The 21,520-nt window shown below is 40.4% G+C and overlaps 1 protein-coding gene across 2 annotated transcripts in view; it reads left to right on the forward strand.

The window, feature by feature from the left end:
* The first annotated feature begins 18,811 nt into the window (after positions 1–18,811).
* The window catches only part of SCAF11 (SR-related CTD associated factor 11), an 80,199-nt gene continuing 77,490 nt past the window's right edge, over positions 18,812–21,520 (forward strand). For both annotated transcript variants that reach the window (XM_012459086.3, XM_064369812.1), the window contains exon 1: positions 18,812–19,035. The gene's annotated coding sequence lies outside the window, so the exon portion shown is untranslated. The remainder of the gene's footprint in view (positions 19,036–21,520) is intronic.

Here is a 21,520-nt window from a genome sequence, read left to right on the forward strand (position 1 = left end):
TTACTTTAGGTGTCATTAACTCTCAAATTAAATATGAATTAATGTGTGTCTGAATGATCATATGCCTCTTCCCTAGCACTAAGGAAGACTGCAAAAGTAAATTTTTTTTCTTTTCTTTCTTTCTTTTTTTTTTTTTTTCTGAGATAGGTTCTTGCTATATTACCCAGGCTGGAGAGCAATGCAGTGGTGTGATCACGGCTAACTTCAGGCTTCACCTCCTGGGCTCAAGTAATCCTCCCACCTCAGCCTCCTGTGTAGCTGAGACTACATGCACAAGCCATCATGCCTGGCTTTTCTTTTTCTTTTTTCTTTTTTTTTTTTTTTTTTTTTTTTTGATATGGGGTTTTACATTACCTAGGCTGGTCTTGAACTTCTGGGCTCAAGTGATCTGCCCACTTTGGCCTCCAAAAGTGCTGGTATTATAGGCATGAGCTACCATGCCTTGTTTTTAATTCTTATGGTAAGAAATAATGTTAAACTCATATAATAATAAGAGAATTAAGGGTCTAGAAATAATTAATTCTTATAGTAAGAAATGGACTTTGCCCCCTAGCAAGACTCATAAAGAGTTGAATTTCCAGGCACCAGAATGAGTGAAAAATGACCACAAGAGTCTTATCTGGGGAAATTATCAGGAAGTGGACATGTCCCACATTTGGCCTAATATCTGAACATTGACAAAGAACCAATTGCAAAGTACAGAAGAGAACTAGCAAACTGAATCCAGAAACACACACAAAAAAGAATTATATACCATGACTAAGTGGGATTTATTCCTGAAATGCAAGCTGGCTAATATCAGAAAATCAATTAATTTAATATACCATATCATTAGACTAAAGAACAAAAATGACATAATTATATCAATACATGCAGAAAAAGCATTTGACAAAATCCCTTCAGGATGAAAACATTCAACAAAGACTAGAAAGGATCTTCTTCAACCTGATAAAAGATATGTCTTTTATCAGGCATCTCCCTCCAACTTCTCCCTCTTCAACTAAAATGTTAAGATTACAAGCACAGGCATGGTGGCTCACTCCTGTAATTTCAACACTTTAAGAGGCCAAAGCGGGAGGATTGCTTGAGCCTGGTAGTTCAAAACCAGTCTAGGCAACATAGTGAGACTTCTTCTCTACCAAAAAGAAAAAAAAGGGAAAAAACAAAAAGTCAGGCATGCTGGCACAGGCCTGTAGTCTCAGATACTCCAGAGGCTAAGGTGGGAAGATTGCTTGAGCCTGGGAGGTTGAGGCTGCAGTTAGTCAAGACTAACTTTACACTTAATGATGAATGACTGAAAGCTTTCCTCCTAAGATCAAGAACAAGAAAAGAATGTCTGCTCTCACCACTTTTATTCAACATTGTATTGGAAGTTGTAGAAATGGCAAATAGGCAAGAAAAAGAAGTAAAAGGCATTCAGACTGGAAAGAAAGAAGTAAAACTGTATTTGTAGATGACATAATCTTGTATATAGAGAAGTCCTAAGGAATCCACTAAAACACTAACTATTACAACTAATAAATAAGTTCAGCAAGGTTTCAGGCTACAAGGTTTATATGTAGAATTAGTTATATTTCTATATGCTTTAATAAACAATCTGAAAATAAAAGCAAGAAAACTGATGTAATAGCACCAAAAAGAAAAAAATAATAGCAAAAAATTAAACCAAAAAACTTTAAAACCTATACTCTAAAAACTACAAAGCATTATTAAAATAAATTAAAGAAGACCTACACAAATGCAAAAGCATGCCGTGTGCTGAATTGAAAGACTTAATACTGTTAAAATGGCAATACTTCTCAACTGATCCACAGATTCAACCTATTATTGTCAAAATCTCAGAAATTGACAAGCTGACCCTAAAATTTATAAGGAAATTCTCTTGAATTTCCTTTAGAATAAGTTTGAATTTGCTTTAGAATAAGCAAAACAACCTTGAAAAGAAAAAGCAAATTTGAAGGACTCATACTTTCCAATTCCAAAATTTACTCCAAAACTATAGTAGTCAAATGGTAAGGTACTGACATTAAAAATAGATATATAGATCAATGGAAGAGAATTAAGCATCTAGAAATAAACTCTCAAATTCATGGTCAATTGATTTTTGACAAGGATGTCATGACAATTCAACAGGGAAAGGATAACCTTTCCAGCAAATGATGCTGGTGAATTTCCTTTAGAATAAGTTTGAATTTGCTTTAGAATAAGCAAAACAACCTTGGAAAAAAAAGAGCAAAATTGAAGGACTCACAATCCCCAATTCCAAAATTTACTACAAAACTATAGTAGTCAAAATGGTAAGGTACTGGCATTAAAGATAGACAGATAGATCGATGGAAGAGAATTAAACATCTAGAAATAAACTCTCAAATTCATGGTCAATTGATTTTTTAAAAGGATTTCATGACAATTCAACAGGGAAATGATAATATTTCCAGCAAATGATGCTGGCACAATTGCATGTCCACATGCAAAAGAATAAAGTTGCATGTACCCAAGATTTATGCATATACATAGGCAAAAATCTATGGATCAAGGACCTAACTGTATGAGCTAAAACTGTTAAATTATTGGAAGAAAACAAAGGCAGAACTCTTTGTGACATTAGATTGTGACATTAGATTCTTAGATATGACAGACACCAAAGCACACGCAAGGAAAAAAAATAAAGGATAAATTGGGCATCATGAAAATTAAAAATATTTGTGCCACAAAGGACACCATCAAGAAAATGAAGACAATCCATAGAATGGGAGAAAATACTTGCAAAGCACATATCTGATAAGAGATTTGTATCTAGAATATGTTATGTTAAGAATTATTACAACTCAATAATAAAAAACCAAATAGCTCAATTAAAAGTGGGTAAATGATCTAAGTGACATTCAAAGAAGTACACAAATGACCCATAAGCACATGAAAAGATGTTCAGCATCATTAGCGATCAGGGAAAGGCAAATTAAAACCACAATGAGATACTAATTCACACTCAACAGAATGGCAATAACCAACAACACAGACCAAGCGTTGTTGAGGGCATGAGGAAATTGGAACCCTCATGCACTGCTGGCAGGAATCTCAAATAGTGCAGCTGCTTTGGAAAAGCAGTTTGGCAGTTCCTCAAAAGGTTAGACATAGAGTTGCCATATGACAATTCACTCCTAGATATATACCCAAGAGAAATAAAAACATGTGTCTACACAAAAACTTGTAAATGATGTTCATAACAGCATTATTCATAATAGCCAAAAAGTGGATACAACCCAAATGTTCATTAACTGATAAATGGATAAATAAAATGTGATATGTACATACAACAGACTATTATTCAACAATAAAAAAGAAGTACCACTATATGCTATAAAATGAATGAATCCTGAAAACATTATGCTAAGTAAAAGAAGCCAGTGGCAAAAGCCCCCATATTTGACTATTCTATTTTTATAAAATATCCAGAAAGGGTAAATCTACCCAAAAATTAGATTAGTGGTTGCCTAAAACTGGGAGGTTATAATGGGGAGTGAATGCTGAGGTATATGGGGTGTTAGGGGGTGATGAAAAAATGTGGCAGGGCACAGTGGCTCACGCCTGTAATCTCAACACTTTGGGAGGTTGAGGTCAGTGGTTTGCTTGAGCCCAGGAGTTTGAAACCAACCTGGGCAACATGGTGAAACTATCTCTACTAAAAATACAAAAATTAGCTGGGCATGGTGGTACGTACCTGTAGTCCCAGCTACTTGGGCAGTTGAGGTGGGAGAATCACTTGAGCCTGGAAGGTGGAGGTTGCATTGAGCCAAGACTGGCCACTGCACTCCAGCCTGGGCAAATGCGTGAGACCCTATCTCCAAAAACAAAAAAAGAAAAGAAAAGGAGAAAACAAAAGAAAAAATGTTCTAAAATTGATTGTAGTAATGGTTGCATGTCTCTGTGAATGTACTAAAAACGACTGAAGTGTACACACTAAATATGTGAATTGTGTAGTATGAGAAGTATATCCCAATATAGTTGTTATTTTTACAAAACGGAAAACAGAAATCAATTAAAGTGAGAAATTAAACCCAGAAATTACTAGAAATAAACTCCTGGAACTTTCAGAATCACATGAAGGACTCTACCCCAAGACAGAGAACAGAAATTTTAAGAAAATCTTTACTTGTTTTTAAGGGACGAGTGACGTGTATGTATGCAAGAGGACTACATTTGTCATAGTCCACTTAGTGTCATAGTCCACTTTGTGCAATGGAATATCTGAAGCTGGATAATTTATACAGAAAGTAGATTTATTTGGCTTATGATTCTGGTGGCTGGAAAGTTCAAGATTGAGCAGCTATATCTAATGAGGACCTCATATTGCTTCCTTACACTCATGGTAGAGAGTGGAAGGTAGGGCAGGTGTATGCAAAGATGCCACATAGTGAGAGAGGAAGCAAGAGAGAGAAACTGAAGAAGGCAGGCACTATTTAACAAGCTGCTCTCTCCAATATAAAATAATCCAATCCTGAGAAAGGATGAACTCACTGCAGCTGGAAGGCATTGATGACAATGTTGTCCCCGTAACCCAAAATCTCCAAGTAGGTGTCACCTCTGAATGCTGCTGCCACATTGGGGATCAAATTGCAATATAAGTTTTGGCAAAATAATCACATCCAAACCATGGCAACATTATTGTTGGTGAGTATATGAGGAAACTGGCACTCTCATGCCCTGTTGCGTATGGGTGAATTGGTACAATGTGTGAAATTTCTACACATGTGTACCATTTGGCCTAACAAACCCAATGAAAAACATGAATATACAAAGGTGTTCATCAGAATATTTTAGTAATATTGAAAATTGAAGATACTCTGTGTCCATCTACAAGCAGTGCTTCTCAATCCTAGCTGACTTTGTGCCCTTTTTATGATAAATACTTTCTAACACTCCCTTACAGTTCTGAAATGAAAGTCATAGGCACATACAACAAAATATACATCACTGCAATGTGAAAAAAGGTAATTTATAACAAAATATGCATTTATCATGTAAATAGTCTAGACACGAAACATACTCTAGAGGGCAGTACCACCCAATTAAGAACTCTTTACCTATAGCAAACTGGTTAATTTATGTTACATCTCCTCCCACCCAAAAAAGGAATGACATATGTCTAAATTCATTGACATAGTGTTTAATCAAAAAGCAGAAATTTGGATGGGTTTAGTAGCTCATGCCTATAACCAAAGCACCTTGGGAGGCTGAGGAAGGAGGACTGCTTGATGCCAGGAGTTTAAAGTCAGCTTGGGCAACATAACAAGACCCTGTCTCTACAAAAAGAAAAACAGCAATAAAAAAACAACCAGAAATGGTGGTGTGCCTATAGTCCCAGCTACTCGGGAGGTTGAGGTGGGAGGGTCATTGATCTCAGGAGTTGGAGGCTGCAGTGAGTTTGATTCTGCCACAGTATTCCTGCCTGGGTGACAGAGCAAGACCCTGTCTCTGTAAACAAAGAATGACAAATAAAAAATAAATTTTAAAAAAGCAGCAATTACGGACATAGTTCTATTTGTATAAATATACAGAAAAAGGTCTAAAAGAATGCTCACTAGTATACTGATGAATCAGCAAATTGTCTCCAGTTATGGGATTTAGAAATATTTGTATTTTCTTATGCATTTCAATGTTTGAATTTCCTTGCCTTTGTAAAAATAAAAAAAGTTTATGCCAAGTCCCATTTGAAGAATCACAACACAGATCTCTATGGTTCTGGAGCAAGGTCATGCCATCTGTAATGCATACTTAAATCCTTTTGGTAAAATAGTTCCTGGCCTTTTCTAAGTGGCTGTTGAAGATGTGGAAAGGGGAGGTTCTGGTGATCGGATGGCTTAGGCCTCTCCTGAGTTGCCTGGTGGTCATAACAGCCAAGCAGGTACCACTGGGCAGGAAGGTGGTGGTCCTGTACTGCAAGGATATCAGCATTTTCATCAACTTCTATAGAAACAAGTTTCAATATTTAACCTTCCACAAGACCATAAGCATCAACTCTCTCTTTAGCTCCTACCACTTCTGGGTCTCTTCTACTTTTGGGTACCTAATTGCATCTTTTGGCTGAACCATGAGGGGCATATTGCCCTATAAGACCAGGTGAGGCCTAGATACCTTGGACCATATCAAGGTATTTGATGGGATCCACACCCACTGTGCCCTGCCCTTTGCAAAAGTGGATGGTGATTTCTACTCTACTCAAGGTTGTGCACCTGAAGCCCACACAGAAGTCTGCCTACACTAGTATTAGCCCAATAAGCACATGGTAAGGGTAGCCACAGGTGCAGAGATGGAGGTTACACATGGGCCTAATAGCATGGCTCCCAATTAACAAGGCTGATCTAGCTACCGCCACTGTCAAATGTCCAATTTGCCAGTAATAGAGGCCAATGCTTGGTCCTAAATGTGGCACCATTCCTTCAGCAGACCTACCAGCTACTTGGTGGCAAGTTGTATACACAGGACCCATTCCATCCTGGAAGTAGTATCAATTTATCTCTATTGGAATTTAAACATATTCCAAGTGGGATCTCCTGCCTGAAGGGTCTCAGATAGTACCACTGAGGGCTTAAAGTGTTTGATGCACTGACCTACGATTTGGTGCAGCAGTGGGCACAGGACCATGGGCTCCACGGGTCCTACCATATACTACACCACCTAGAAACTGCTACTGATTGAGCATTGAGATGACCTGTTAAAGGTTCAGCTGGAGTGCTAGCTTGCAAAGGATACCCTGTAGGAGGCACCATACCCCAGGACTCAGTGCACTCTAAATTGATATTCATTGTATGGTATTGGGGTCCCAACAATGAGAATGCAAGAGTCTAGGAGCTAAAGAGTGGAAGTAGGAATATTTCCATATACTATGATTCCCAGGGATTTGCTTAGGGAAGTTGTACCTTTTTTCTCTATAAGTTAAGAGATTTTGGCTACCAGAGAGAAAATGTTTCCACTAGTAGACACAGGAAGAGTCCCATTAAACTACAGCTGCCGCCTGGTCATTTTAGTCTTCTCATTCCAAGAAACCAGCAGACAAAGAGAGGAGTCACCATTCTGGTAAGGGTAATTGATCTTGATTTAAGTAAGGCAGCTGTCCCACAAAAGGGATAGGAAAGAATATGTTTGATACCCAAGTGACCCATTTGTGTTTTTCTTGTTTTTCACTTGCACAGTTTACAATGTCCATGGAAAAGTGCGGCAGCTACAACCTGAGAAGAACAGCAGTGAAGAACTTGGGCCCCTCAGTGAAGAAGGTTTCAGTTATTCTACTAGGTAAGCTACTGTCTTAATGTGTTTCTGCCTATAACAGAAAGTTATTTCTTGTAGTTCTGTAGCCTATAAAATCCAAGATCAAGGTACAAGCAAATTTAGTGTTCAGTGAGGGCCCACTTCCTGGTGCCTTCTTGCTGTGTCTTCACATGGTGGGAGAGGCAAGGCAGCTGTCTGGGATCTCTGTTATAAAGACACTAATTCCATTCATGAGAGCTCTGCCTTCAAGACCTAATCACTTCCAAATCACCCACCTCTTAACACTATCACATTGGTGACTAGTTTCAACATACAAATTCTGGGGATACTCAAACATTCAGTCCATAGCAGCTACCTAGACCAGCAGAGAGGGGAATCTAGAATGGGTAGTGAAGGAAGGAGATGATCAGCATCAATTATGGCCCCAACCTAATCAAACTCCACAGATTCTGCACGGCAAAAGAAACAATCATTAGAGTGAATCGTCAACCAACAGAATGGGAAAAAATTTTTTCAGTCTACCTATCTGACAAAGGGCTGATATCCAGAATTTACAAAGAAGTAAAACAGATTTACAAGAAAAAACAAACAAGCCCGTTCAAAAGTGGGTGAAAGATATGAACAGACACTTTACAAAAGAAGACAGATATGAGGCCAACAAACATATGAAAAAATGCTCATCATCACTGGTCATTAGAGAAATGCAAATCAAAACTACATTGAGATATCATCTCACACCAGTTAGAATGGCGATCATTAAAAAATCTGGAGACAACAGATGCTGGAGAGGATGTGGAGAAATAGGAACACTTTTACACTGTTGGTGGGAGTGTAAATTAGTTCAACTATTGTGGAAGACAGTGTGGCGATTCCTAAGGACCTAGAAATAGAAATTCCATTTGACCCAGCAATCCCATTACTGGGTATATACATCCAAAGGATTATAAATCGTTCTACTATAAGGACATATGCACACGAATGTTCACTGTGGCACAGTTTACAATAGCAAAGACCTGGAACCAACCCAAATGCCCATTGATGATAGACTGGACAGGAAAAATGTTGCACATATACACCGTGGAATATTATGCAGCCATCAAAAATGATGAGTTCGTATCCTTTGTAGGGACATGGATGAATCTGGAAACCATCATTCTCAGCAAACTGACACAAGAACAGAAAATCAAACACCACATGTTCTCATTCATAGGCAGGTGTTGAACAATGAGAACACATGGACACAGGGAGGGGAGCATCATACACTGGGGTCTGTTGGGGGGAAACAGGAGAGGGACAGTGGCAGGGTGGGTAGTTGGGGAGATAGCATGGGGAGAAATGCCAGATATAGGTGAAGGGGAGGAAGGCAGCAAATCACACTGCCATGTGTGTACCTATGCAACAATCTTGCATGTTCTTCACATATACCCCAAAACCTAAAATGCAATAAAAATAAAATAAAATATGGCCCCAAGAGCAGCTTTCAAGGCTGTAATTAATCCCACCAACCTCCTTCTACTAAATGTATTGGAAGCCCAACAGAACTTTGGAAGCTGCTCCTAGATCTTATATTTAGAGAGGTAGACAGTAGTGGGTATCATGCATGATTTACAGTAGATTTCCCCGAGTCCAGGACTGAAGCAGTCATTCCACCAAATGCTGAAAGTGTTCAAGGCTGACAACTCTCAACTGAATCCTTCACCAGGACTTACCCTCTGCTGAAGAGGGCCTCCTCACCTTTCTATGTGCAGCCAAAATGATTGGTCAATGAGATGGCATAAATGCTTCAGAGTTCCCTATAGGAATGGCTGAGGCCTCTGTTGGACTTCACTGTAGGTCAGCCTCTTCCTTTGCCTAAGCCTGCTTTCTTTACTCTTTCCCTAGGTGGATTCTAAGAGCACCTCCCAGTGAAATTTCTGCACTCTAATATTTTATATCAAAATGTTTCCTAGGGAATTTGACCTGTGACAGTTTCCTTTCCCCACATATCCCTTAACTGCCAAGACCCTTACTATTGTAAATTTTTAAAAAACCGAAATGCTTAAATAATGAAGGGGACTTATTGGCTCACATAACTAGTCAGATACCAGAATTTATTTGATCAGTGGCTTACTCATTTCAACAAGAAACTAGTTTTGCTCCACCTCCCTGCTAGACCTTCCACAGAGGCAGCATTATTCCAAAGCTAGGCTAGTTCATGATAACAGAGTAGCTGCAGTAATTCCAGGTTTAAATTCTCACCTCTCATCATCCAAACAGGAAGAGAGCAAGCTTTTAGTAGCTTTATCTGAAGAACAAGAAATTCTTTCTCAGAGTCACCAGCTCTTCAAGTATTACTGACACAAACTGACCAAAGGAATGTTTGGGTTTCCTAAACTATCCACTGTAGCAAGAAGTGTAGGATTACCTTGAATGATCTAAAATAGTCGGGGCTGATTCCTGGAATTGGTATCATGTTTTAATCCTTACCCCCCACAATCACATGATTAGTACACAAGGGGTTAGAATGGAAGGGATGTTGTGGAGGCAAACTCTATTGGTTTGCTAGGGCTGCCATAAAAAAAAAAAAAAAAATCACAGACTGGTAGGGTTCAACAAACAGAAATTTACTTTCTCACAGTTCTGGAGGCTCGAAGTCCAAGATCAAGATGTTGGCAGGACTGCTCCTTCTGAGGACTCTCCACTTAACTTGTAGATGGTTGTCTTGTCTCTGTTTTTATATGGTCTTCCTTCTGTGTGCACACATCTGTGTCTGCATCCCCTCTTCCTATAAGGACATCAGTCATATTAGATTGAGGCCTACCCTAAAGAGCTCATTTTAGAACAATCACCTCTTTAAAGACCTTATCTCCAAATATGGTTATGTTCTCAGTTACTGGGAATTAGGACTTCAACACATGAATTTCAGGGGACACATTTCAGCCCATAATGCAAACCCAACATTGGCATCAATGACGTATTAATTATGTTCATCTGTTTGACTGTTGCACTAAATTGTAATTTCTTTAAGGGCAGGGACAACATGCCTAGGATAGATCCCAGTACACAGCAGGTACTCAATATGAGATAATTGCTTGCTGAGGACTATAAAGAGTTCATTGTAGGCTGGGTGCAGTAGCTCACGCTTGTAATCCCAGCACTTTGGGAGACCGAGGCAGGTGGATCATCTGAAGTCAGGAGTTTGAGACCAGACTAGCTAACATGGCAAAACCCCATCTCTACTAAAGATAGAAAAATTAGCCAGGCGTGGTGGTGTATGCCTATAGTCCCAGCTACTCCGGAGGCTGAGGCAGGGAAAGTTGCTTGAACCTGGGAGGCAAAGGAGGTGGCAGTGAGCCGAGATCGCATCACTGCCCTCCAGCCTGGGTGACAAAGGAAGACTTCATCTCAAAAAAAAAAAAAAAAAAAAAAAAAAGAGTTCATTGTATATTTGGCACATCTGAGGTCACAGTGACTTTTTTCAGATCAGACTTGACAATGTTAAAATTAAAACTTTCTTATAACAAAAGCTACCATAAGCAAAGTCCAAAGATCATTATAAAAAAAAATAGTACCTGCACATATGGAACACCAGGAGTTAAGGGCTGTAATACACAAGGGATCATATAGACAGATCAGAAAAGGATAAAAACTCAATACAAAAATACAATGACTATAAACAGTCCAAAATCCTATGAAAGGAATTCAGCCCCACTAGTAGTCAGCAAAAAGCTAATTGAAACAACAGAGAGATAGCATTTAATGCCTATCAGACTGACAAAAATTTAAGATTTATGCATTAGTCCTGGCAAGAGAGTGGGAAATGGGTTTCTTCTACATTTAGATTGGAGTATGAACTAAAATAATTTTAGAGGTAAAGATAATCTTGCAGTGTGTCAGTCATAACAGCATTAGCTATAAGTAACTGCAAACCCAACTCAAACAAAGTTATTTATTAAGCCACATAACTCAAAGTCTAGACAGAACTGTATTCAGGTTACCTAAATGGTATCATCAAAACCTAGTTGCTTTTCCTGTCTTTTGTCCTCTGAGAAGTCATTCTCAGAAAGGGTATCTCTTTGTGAAGGGAGCTTACGTATTTACATTGACAAGTCCAGCACAGAACAAATGTCTTTGATCTAATTCTGCTTGGCTTGAACTGAATCACATGCCCATCCCTGAACTACAGACCATTAAAACTAATGGGTTACTATATTCTATATATATATATATTTTTTAAGATAGAGTTGCACTCTTGTTGCCCAGGCTGGAGTGCAATGGTGTGATCTTGGTTCACCACAATCTCTGCCTCCCAGGCTCAAGTGATTCTGCCTCAGCCTCTTGAGTAGCTAAGATTACATGCATGTACCACCATGCCCAGCTAAGTTTTTGTATTTTTAGTAGAGACAGGGTTTCTCCATGTCAGTCAGGCTGGTCTCAAACTCCCGACCTCAGGTGATCTGCCCACCTCAGCCTCTCAAAGTGCTGGGATTACAGGTGTGAGCCACCATGCCCAGCCAGGGTACTATATTCTTATTAGCCAGTCCTGAATCAAAGTCCAATGTGTAAGCCAGCGGAGGACCCCATTCCATTTGTAACACACAGATTAAGAGAGGAAGAAGACTAATTCATCTAAGGAAAACTGTTACCAAAAAAAACCAACAAACCAACAAAACATAAAACTCCACACCCCTCTACAGGCAGTATCTATTAAAATATATTTTTAAAAGCACATATGTATGGTTTTAACAATCTCACTTTTAGGATTAATTCTATAAAAAATGCATAATTTTTAAAAGATATACATATAAGGATATTTATTCTAATATCACTTGTAATGACACAAAATCTGGAGAAATCTGTATTATCTATCAATAGAAAAGTTTCAAAAATTATGGTAGAAGAGGCCAAGTGTGTGGCTCATATCTGTAATCCCAGTGCTTTGAGAGGCTGAGGCAGGAGGATCACTTGAGGATCCAGGAGCTGGACACCAGCCTGGGCAACATAGCAAGACCCTGTTTCTACTAAAAAAAAAAAAAAATTAGCCAGGCATGGTGGCTCATGCCTGCAGTCTAAGCTACTGGCAAAGCTGAGGCAGGAGGATCACTTGAGTCTAGGAATTTGAGGCTGCAGTCAGCTATGATCACACCTGGATGATGATAGAGCAAGATTTCAAAAAAATAATTACGGTCCATTAATACTATATAATATTATGCAGCTAGTTAAAATAATGGTCTAAATATTTCTAATTAACTGTTGAGTTAGAAAAAGTTGCAGAAAAACATATAGTGTGATTATTTGTCAAAATAAAAATAAAAACCACCTATGTGTTTCTAAAACACATTAGAAAAAATATTGAGAGAAACATCAGTCTTTTACATTGGTTTTGTCTAGGACTGGGATAAAGAGAAGAAAATGATCTTTTTCTGTATATACTTCTGAATAAATTCTATATAGTTCTGTATTGTTACAATTGTTAAAATGAATGCTTATTACCTTTTAAAAAGAGTAAACAGAAACTGAAATGAAGAAGTAGTCTTAGAATTTAAATTGTTTTGAAACCTGGAGCAAAGAGACATAAGTCAGCTTTCAGTAAAGGAGGCATTAAACATATTGAAGACAAACGAACTCACGGATCTACATCCTGAGGGGATAGAAGGGATCTGTTTCAGAGCAGAGTCCCAAATGTACTAGGGCTGTGACAGCTTCACTGTTCCACAGGGAAATGTAAACAAACAGAATAGTATTTCATAAAATTAAGTTTTTTGGGTGAAAATGCATTTCTTTTAAGAAATCATGGTGACAAAAGATGGAAAGACTTTACAAATATACACTGTTACTTGTCAAGATTAAAAAGTTACCAGCCCTATATCTGTTTTCAAACTGTTAGAAATGTGAATGGCCTATAAATCCCAACGTCTGAGAAAAACAGATCTATGGCACAAGTAGAAAGCTAAGCCATACCTAGTATTCCATTATTGGAACAGTAAGCACGTGCGAATTATTTATACCCTGCTGCTCGAGGTCATCACTGAGGTCTGACTGCAAAAATTCAAAAAATTGCAACCTCAGGGTTAAACAAGGGAACAGAAAATTCTTCTGTGATAGAGGAAAACAAGTATGCATGGATGTACACAGTTCTAGATAGACTTTGTTGGTAAAGGGAAAGAAGTTGAGGAGTTTCTCTTTTATAATGACTGTGGTGAGATTGTTTGCTGGGTTCAGGGTTAAGGAGCTCAGCAGGAGAGATTGTGAGGTTGAGACTTGAGGGGAGCAATAAACATGTAGAAGAGGTGCTATCGGGAATGGAAGACCAACCTGAGTGTGTACTAGAGTCTTTAAATTTGGAATAATACCTGTCTGAATTTGGTTTGGGTTACCTGCTCTTTAATGAAATTGTCTTTGGTCCCTGTATTAGGGTTCTCCAGAGAGAGTTCTTCCTGTCTCAAAAAAAGTATTGTACATTAATACTATGTAATATTATGCAGCTAGTTAAGAGAATGGGCTAGATATTTATAATGAATTGTTGAGTCAGAATTGAAGAAAAATATATACAGTATGATTATTTATAAATATACAAAAGAAAACCTCTATGTGTTTTAAAACATTAGAAAAAGTATTGAGAGAAACTTCAATCTATTAACATTGGTTTTGTCTAGGAGTGGGATAGGGAGAAGAAAACAATATTTTTCTTTACATACTTCTGAGTATATTTTACATACTTCTGTGTTGTTTGAATTGCTAGAACGAATGCCTATTGCCTTTTAAAAAAAAGTAAATAGAAACTGAAATGAAGAAGTAGACTGCAGCAGAGAACTATTAGGATATATAGATATATGACAGGGGATTTATTAGGGGAATTGGCTCATGTGATTATGGAAGATGAGAAGTCTCACAACAGGGTGTTTGCAAGCTGGAGATGCTGGTATGCTGGGAGTGTGGCTCAGTCCAAGTCTGAAGACAGGATGGTGGGGGTGCTGGTGTTAAGTACTGGAGTCCAAAGGCCACATAGCCCAGTGTTTTGATGCCCAAGGGCAGAAGAAGAGTGTATCCCAGTTCCAGAAGAGAGAGGGTGTTTTTGTTTTACCCAGGCTCCCAGCTGATTCGAAAGTGCCTGCCCACATTGAGGGCAGATCTTCCCCTTTTAGTCCACTCAGACTCACATGCCAATCTCCTCTGTAAATACCCTCACTGATATACCCCAAATTAATGCTTTACCAATTCTCTAGGTTTTCCTAATCCAGTCAAGTTGACATCTAAAATTAACCATCACAGTCTCCTTTCTTTTCTCGCCTTCTTTTGATTCAATCTTCCTCCTCAGACTTTGTTTTAATTCATTTTATATTCTTTTTATGTTCTTCCTTAGTTTGTATTGTGTTTTCTGTTTTCTTTCAAGGAATGGAACTTTTTGTACCTATCTGAACTGACTAAACTGTCTGTGAGACACTGTATTCATTTATATACAGCTCAAAGCACCTCCCAAATCAATGTCCAATTGATTGTTGCTGAAATAAATTTAATTCCACATAGAAAATAATTGGATAGTATCATCCTGATTAAAACACTTCATAGTTGTGACATGAAATAACTATTTTTCTTATTCTTCTTATTATTATTGGAGACAGGGTCTTCCTCTGTTGCCCAGCCTGGAGTGAGGTAGCATGATCATGGCTGGCTGCAGCTCAACCTCCTGGGCTCAAATGATTTTTCCACCTCAGCCTCCCAAGTAGCTGGACTATAGGTGTGTGCCACTATGGACGGCCACCAATGGTTTTAAAAAAAATTCCTGCAAACTAATTTTTCCTCACATGGATATTGTATATTTGATCATGTTTTGCTTATAAGAATTTTAAACTTTACACCACCCCTTCCCCCCGCTTTTTTTTTTTTTTTTTTTTTTTTGAGACAGGGTCTTGCTCTATCACTCAGGCTGGAGTACAAGGGCAGTATCACAGATCACTGCATCCCTGACCTCCCAAGTTCAAGCAATCCTTCCAGTGCGCGCCACCACACCTGGTTAATTTTTTTGATTTTTAGCAGAAACAAGGTCTCACTATGTTGCCTAGGCTACTATATACCCTTTGAATTTATGCATTTTTATTGCCATAAAATGTTTCAAAGATCATTAAATTAAAAATGTCCTCTCTTATAGAAACTGAGGACCAAAAAGTAAGGTGATTTGTTCAAAACTGCAAAGGTATTAAGTGACAGTATCAGAACCATGGTTTTCTTTTTCTTTTTGTATTTTTTATTTTTGAGATGGAGTCTCACTCTGTCGCCTAGGCTGGAGTACAGTGGCGCGATCTCGGATCAATGTAACTTCCACCTCCCAGATTCAAGTGATTCTCCTGCCTCAGCCTCCTGAGTAGCTAGTAGTTGGGATTGCAGGCGCGTCCATGCCTGGCTAATTTTTGTATTTTCAGCAGAGATGGGGGCCTCACCATGTAGGCCAGGCTAGTCTCAAACTCCTGACCTCAAGTGATCCACCCACCTCAGCCTCCTAAAGTGCTGGGATTACAGGTGTGAGCCACGCCTGGCCAGAACCATGTTTTTCAATCCAGTATACTTGTACCATGATTCCCTCCCTTAATTTGAATTTTACATTGTATTCTATTTATAGTAGTTAAATTAAAATAGCAGTTATTTCTGACAAAGCTCCATCAAAATCAATATGTTGATTATCAAATTTAAAGATGCCACTGTGGGTTCCTGTTGCTGTGACACAGGATTGGTATTTTAAGTGCCTGGTAAAGTGCAACACACCAAGTGGACATTCAGTTGAAGGCTGTTTTATGATGCGTATCATTTGTGCTTTTTACAGTTAAAATCAAATCTAAAATGTTGACAACGATGGTTGGTATATCAACTTTACACCTCCATTTTATAGCTCATCTTTTATTGATTTAGAACTCTGTACCTCTTTATTATATTGTAAATTTTAAAAATATGAAGATATCAGAGAGACTAAATCTTTATGTGCAAACATAATGAGGAGAATGCTGCTTATACAGAAATACACATGGTCTTTTCTCTGGGGAGATTATTACAAACCACCACTCTCCTATTTGCACATGAAAGTAGAAACCGGCAGGGCGCTGTGGCTCACGCCTATAATTCCAGCAATTTGGGAGGCCAAGGTGGGCGGATCACAAGGTCAAGAGATCGAGGCCATCCTGGCCAGCATGGTGAGACCCCCGTCTCTACTAAAAAAAAAATACAAAACTTAGCTAGGTGTGGTGGCGCGTGCCTGTAATCCCAGAAAGAAAGCAGAAACCACAATGACATTAAAAGTATTTTTCCTTCAGACGTGCTCACATGATATCTAGGAGGCCAACAGTAAAAACGTGAAAACTGAATTCTCTTCTAGGAAATAAATACATCAAAACACTTGGTATCTTTTAGTTTTGATGAAACTAAAATTGTTGTTATCAATTTAAAATAGTTTTCTATTTAGCAGATTTTATTATTTGGGCTTTAAATTTTGAGAACGAACATTTTCCTAAAACAAAACTGAGATTTTTAAAAATATAAAACATACACAGAAGAATGTTGCCCCAGGAGTCCACATCAGGAGTTATACTCCTAAGGCAGGACTCTAGAGTGAATCCTAGAGATTGCATAGGTAACCTAGAGATTGTAAAGCTACACCCTTATTCTGTTGGATGGCTCATGTTGATCTGGTTATATCTTTCCACACTAATTTTCTTAACAATCATCCTTTATAATCATTCTTTATATCCAAATAATATATATTCTGTACTATTTGCTCTGATTGGGACAGGAAAAGGTTCTTCGTAAGAATTTTGTTCTTCCATCAGAAGAAAGTATTTTAACGCCTCTAGCTCATTTTTCCCTCAAATATCCCAAATATAGTAAAGCCATCTAAATTCCCAAACCCCATATAAAAAACAGTAGACTGTAAAACTCCACTGTAAAACTCCAAAGACTTTGAAAGCGACAAGGCTGCCACTCATGTGTTCCTTCAGCAAGTGCCAGGCACTGTTATGAAAGTGGTAAGATACTGTTCCAATCCTCACAGTGTGAGACAGTGAGCAGACTCAACAGAATGCATATGATGAGACTGCCAGAAAAGCGACGTCCTCAGGGCAGAAGGAGGGGACGCGGCATCTGCGCGGATGCGGCAGAGGAGCGGCCTAACCGGTGGACCGCGGAAAAGTGAGGAGGAAACATCCCGGGCAGGGGACAGCGTGGCTGGGAGAGCGCAGCGCGCGCGGACAGGAAGAACGGGGGCAGCGACAGGAAAAGGTGTGAGTGCGCAGGTGAAAGCAACTGGGACCTGGGTGAGCCGCGCGCAGGGAGCAGAACTTAGTCCCGCGGGAGCCGCAAGCAGGACAGTGGCATGGGCAGGAGGACTGGAAGGACTGCTGGTAGAAGATGAGGGACAGTGAGGGCAGGCAGGGCAACCAGGAGCTTGCTGCAGTCGACGAGATGAGAAACTAGGAGATTTAAGAGTTAGTGACTTTGAAAAAGCCAAAATACTTCTGAGGTAAAACAAAACATTTAACAACCCGCCGGGAAGGAGGGGAGGATGGCACACGGGTCACTAACCACAAAGCAGAGGTCTTTAAAGTAAATCATAATCAAGTTTTTGTTGTTGTTTGAGACAGGGTCTCACTTTGTCGCCCAGGCTGGAGTGCAGTGGCGCGATTTCGGCTCACTGCAACCTCCGCAGCCCACCTCAGCCTCCTGAGGAGCTGGAACCACAGGCGCGCGCCTCCACAGCCGACTAATTTTATTTTTTGTAGGAGGAGGACTACGTTGCTCAAGCTGGTCTCGAACTCCTGGACTCAAGCGACTTGCCAGCCTCGGCCTCCAAAGTGCTGGGATTACAGGCGAGAGCCACAGCGCACCTGGCCCCAATTTAATTTTGTGATGTGGGATTAAGACATGGTAAAGCCCCTAGGTTGGGCGAATCAGCCAGGAAAGCTATCCCCTCAGCATCTAAAAAAATGCCCACCAGAAAGGAAGAAAGGTGCTGACTCTTCACCCCGCGGGCTGCATTTTTGGTGGGCAACGCCGCCAGGTGAACACTCAATCCACTGCAAACATACGGACACTCTTTTCAACATCAGATTACCATAAAGATAGAAGAGCACACCCCACGCAAAATCCTTCCTGTCCAGTCCCCTTAAAGCCTCTTTCATTGTCCTCCGCGACGCAGCCCTTAAAGCCGCCAAAGGAGCTCTGAGGCCAAAGTCCACGCGCGGCGCATGCGCACCCTCCGCGGCGTGGGTGGAGGGCGGGGCGGGAAGGACGTTTCCCAGAAGGCTCCTCCATTGCAGCTGCCCTTCCTCCCGCTTTCAGGCCTCGTGACGTGACTCCACCCACCACACTCCTCGGTCGCAAACAGCAGTTTGCGAGCGCCCCCCTGCGGTCTGGCTGGGTGCTGCGGACGTGCACGCAGGGCCAGAGTGAGCGAGTAGGCAGAGTGCTGCGAGTCCGGCCGCCGCCGTCGTCACCGTAGCGCGCCGACTGGGAGCCGAGCGGAGCGAGGAAAGGGAGGAGGAGGGAGACGCGCGGGGAGGGGAGGGAGGAGGCTAGACAAGGCGGGGTGAGGGGGAGCAGCGGTGTCGCAAGCCGCGCGAAGTAGCGCAACCTGGGTCGCTGCCGCCTCCGGACCGGGCCAGCGGAGTCAGTGTCCCAGAGACCCTGTAACCCCTCAAAGCGGACAAAGGAGTCCATGTTGGGGAACTTGGCGGCAGATTGACTGGGACTTGTAAACCTACTGTGGGGCCGCCGCCGGACCGAGCGCCTCGACTTCGGCCTGAGGTAAACACAGGCCGACCCGCGGGGTGGATGGGCTTGGGCAGCTGTCGGGGCGAGGCCGGGGTTAGAGGCCGGCGCAGAGCGCTGGAGCGGGCCTGGGGCGACGCGAGGACTGACAAAGTTTCGGAATCTCGCGCGGCCCGGGCGGCGTCGTGCGCTGGGAGGAAAGTTGGAGCTGCCTCTCTAGGTGGGGGAGGCTGCAGTCGGGAGGGCCCCTTTCCCTCTGGCTGCCCCGCGAGGGAGGCCCGGCTCTGGGCCGCCGCCGCCGCCTCTCTGTCGCACTCCGTCCCATTTCCTCCTTGTGGCCTACGCGCCTCTCGCCGCCTTAGCTGGCGATGCCTGTCCCCTCCTGGGTGCAGGGTCCCTCGCGGGGAGAAGGGGCTCCACGCCAGAACCGCCGCAGACACCCTCCTCCCTGCCGTGGAAACGTGTCCTGCTGAGCTTCCGGGCACTCCCGACCCCGGTATCGGCTTTTCTTGGGAGACTTTGGTCGCGAGCGTCCAAGCCCGCTTGTGAAACCAAACTTTACTACGCTGTGACCTCTCAAGTGCACGAATGGGGAAGAACCAGCGCTTCTAAGCATCAGCCTTTTCACTGGGTGCTCTGAACTACAAACTACTCTCCAACCCCCAGTGTTTTAAACTCGCTGCCTGGGCTGACAACTACCGGGCGGGGAAATCTAAATTTAGCCTAATCCGTCGCCCCTCCTCAGACCTAGGAATTTTGAGTCATTAAAAAGATTTCTTACAGATGTAACATGTATTTTGAAAAATTGTTTCAAAGTAGACACCTAGTTTAGAGTACTTGATTTAGACTAGATTCAAATGTTGAGTTTTGAAATACCCCCAGTATATTTCCGTAGGGTATTACATAAGTGCCTACCAGTTGAGTGTTTTTCATTCATTTTGGATTACATTTTGGCCAACACACTACCAGTGAACTAAGATACTTAGCAAAAATGCTGAAAAATGTTTTTAATGCTTTGTGTAGTAGATGCTGATGTTACATTTTCTCCGATTTGGGAATTTCCCCCGAATTTTGGGAAATACGTGTTAATAGGTGCATTATTTTTTCATTTTAAAAGAAAAATGAATTTATACATATGACTACCTACCTCAGCAACAGAATATCAGGGCAGTACATTTTAAAATAACAATTGGTTTTTGCATTTTATTATTGTCTTAAAATTTTGACACGTAATCAAGTCTGCTTCTAAACAGTTGCTTTCTCTTTCCTGTTTCTTTGGCAGTTGGCTTGATCATCTCACTATTTTGGTTAAAAGATGCAAGAAAAAGTTTATGGGCCTTTTGTTTTTGTTGTTTCAACTGATTGGGCAAGAGAAATGAAATCTTTAAACTGTCTTTGTATTGCTTTTGTTTTATATCCTATCAGATAACCTGAATTTATATTTGTTATGCAATGTGAGTTTTTAAGAAATAGTAGTTCTCAGGGTAGCTGCATTTTAGCCATAATATTTTTTGGTGCTTGCAGATATTTTAACAGTCATTCACTTTTTCACATTCAAATAGTGAACTTTTTGCCTGAGCGTTTCAGTATATTTTAAAATTTCATTGGGGTAAAATTTGAATGTTTGTTTACTGTTAAGTATACTTGTGGTTTAAAGACATTTTTCAATATAAAGGGGAAGAAAACTAGAAGAAAATGTAAAGTTTCTAAATATGTTGCATGAAAAAATGTCATGGAGAAAATTTTAAGAAGCATTTTTTTTTCTGTTAATGCCTTTATGTGGTAATGGGGCCAGTGTGTTAAGATGGAAACTTTTCGGGAGTTACTCAGCTCCCCATCGTCCTTTGGCACCAACTAGAGCTTAGACAGTTTTCTTGAAAACCTGTGCTTTTATTCAGCAGAGATAGGATGAATCAGTGCAGTTATATGATACTGTTGATTTATCATCAATAACATCTTTTAGTAATAAGGAAGTACAGTATTATACTACCCATCAACTTAATACTGAACTTTTAAGGTATATCAGAGATAGTTGTAGTACCTTAATTAAAGAGGGTGGCAGGCATAAAAGGAATAAAGAGAAAGTCAACTGTAGAATAATTTTCCTTGTAACTTCCCTTTAGCAAGCTCTGCCCTCATCTGCTCTTGTCTTTTAATGATGTAAATTGTATCTTGACTTACCTTGCCCAGTGAAATAAAGAAGCTTAAAACCCATATTTTTATTAGTCTGCCCCCCAAAATAAATTAATAGCTTTGCACCGTGTCTTGCTTCTGAGCAGTAGTAACTGTTAGTACTACTGAGTAGAGCCCAGAGTTAAAATATCCGATATCATTCTTTTACTGTTTCCCAAAACTCATCTTTGTATTGTATTTTTTTTAAGTTCTGGCTATAAACTTTATGAATTCCTGGTACATAGACACATTAGAAATTCAATACAAAATGTAAAAACACAACCACTATTTTGCTTGCAGAATAACTTCCTAAAAAGTCACTGTGACCTTTGCCAGTCTACAGTCTTTA

Source organism: Aotus nancymaae, unplaced genomic scaffold (genome assembly GCF_030222135.1).
Source record: "Aotus nancymaae isolate 86718 unplaced genomic scaffold, 86718_ANA_hifiasm-v0.15.2.pri h1tg000092l, whole genome shotgun sequence".
In the NCBI taxonomy this organism is placed as follows: domain Eukaryota; kingdom Metazoa; phylum Chordata; class Mammalia; order Primates; family Aotidae; genus Aotus; species Aotus nancymaae.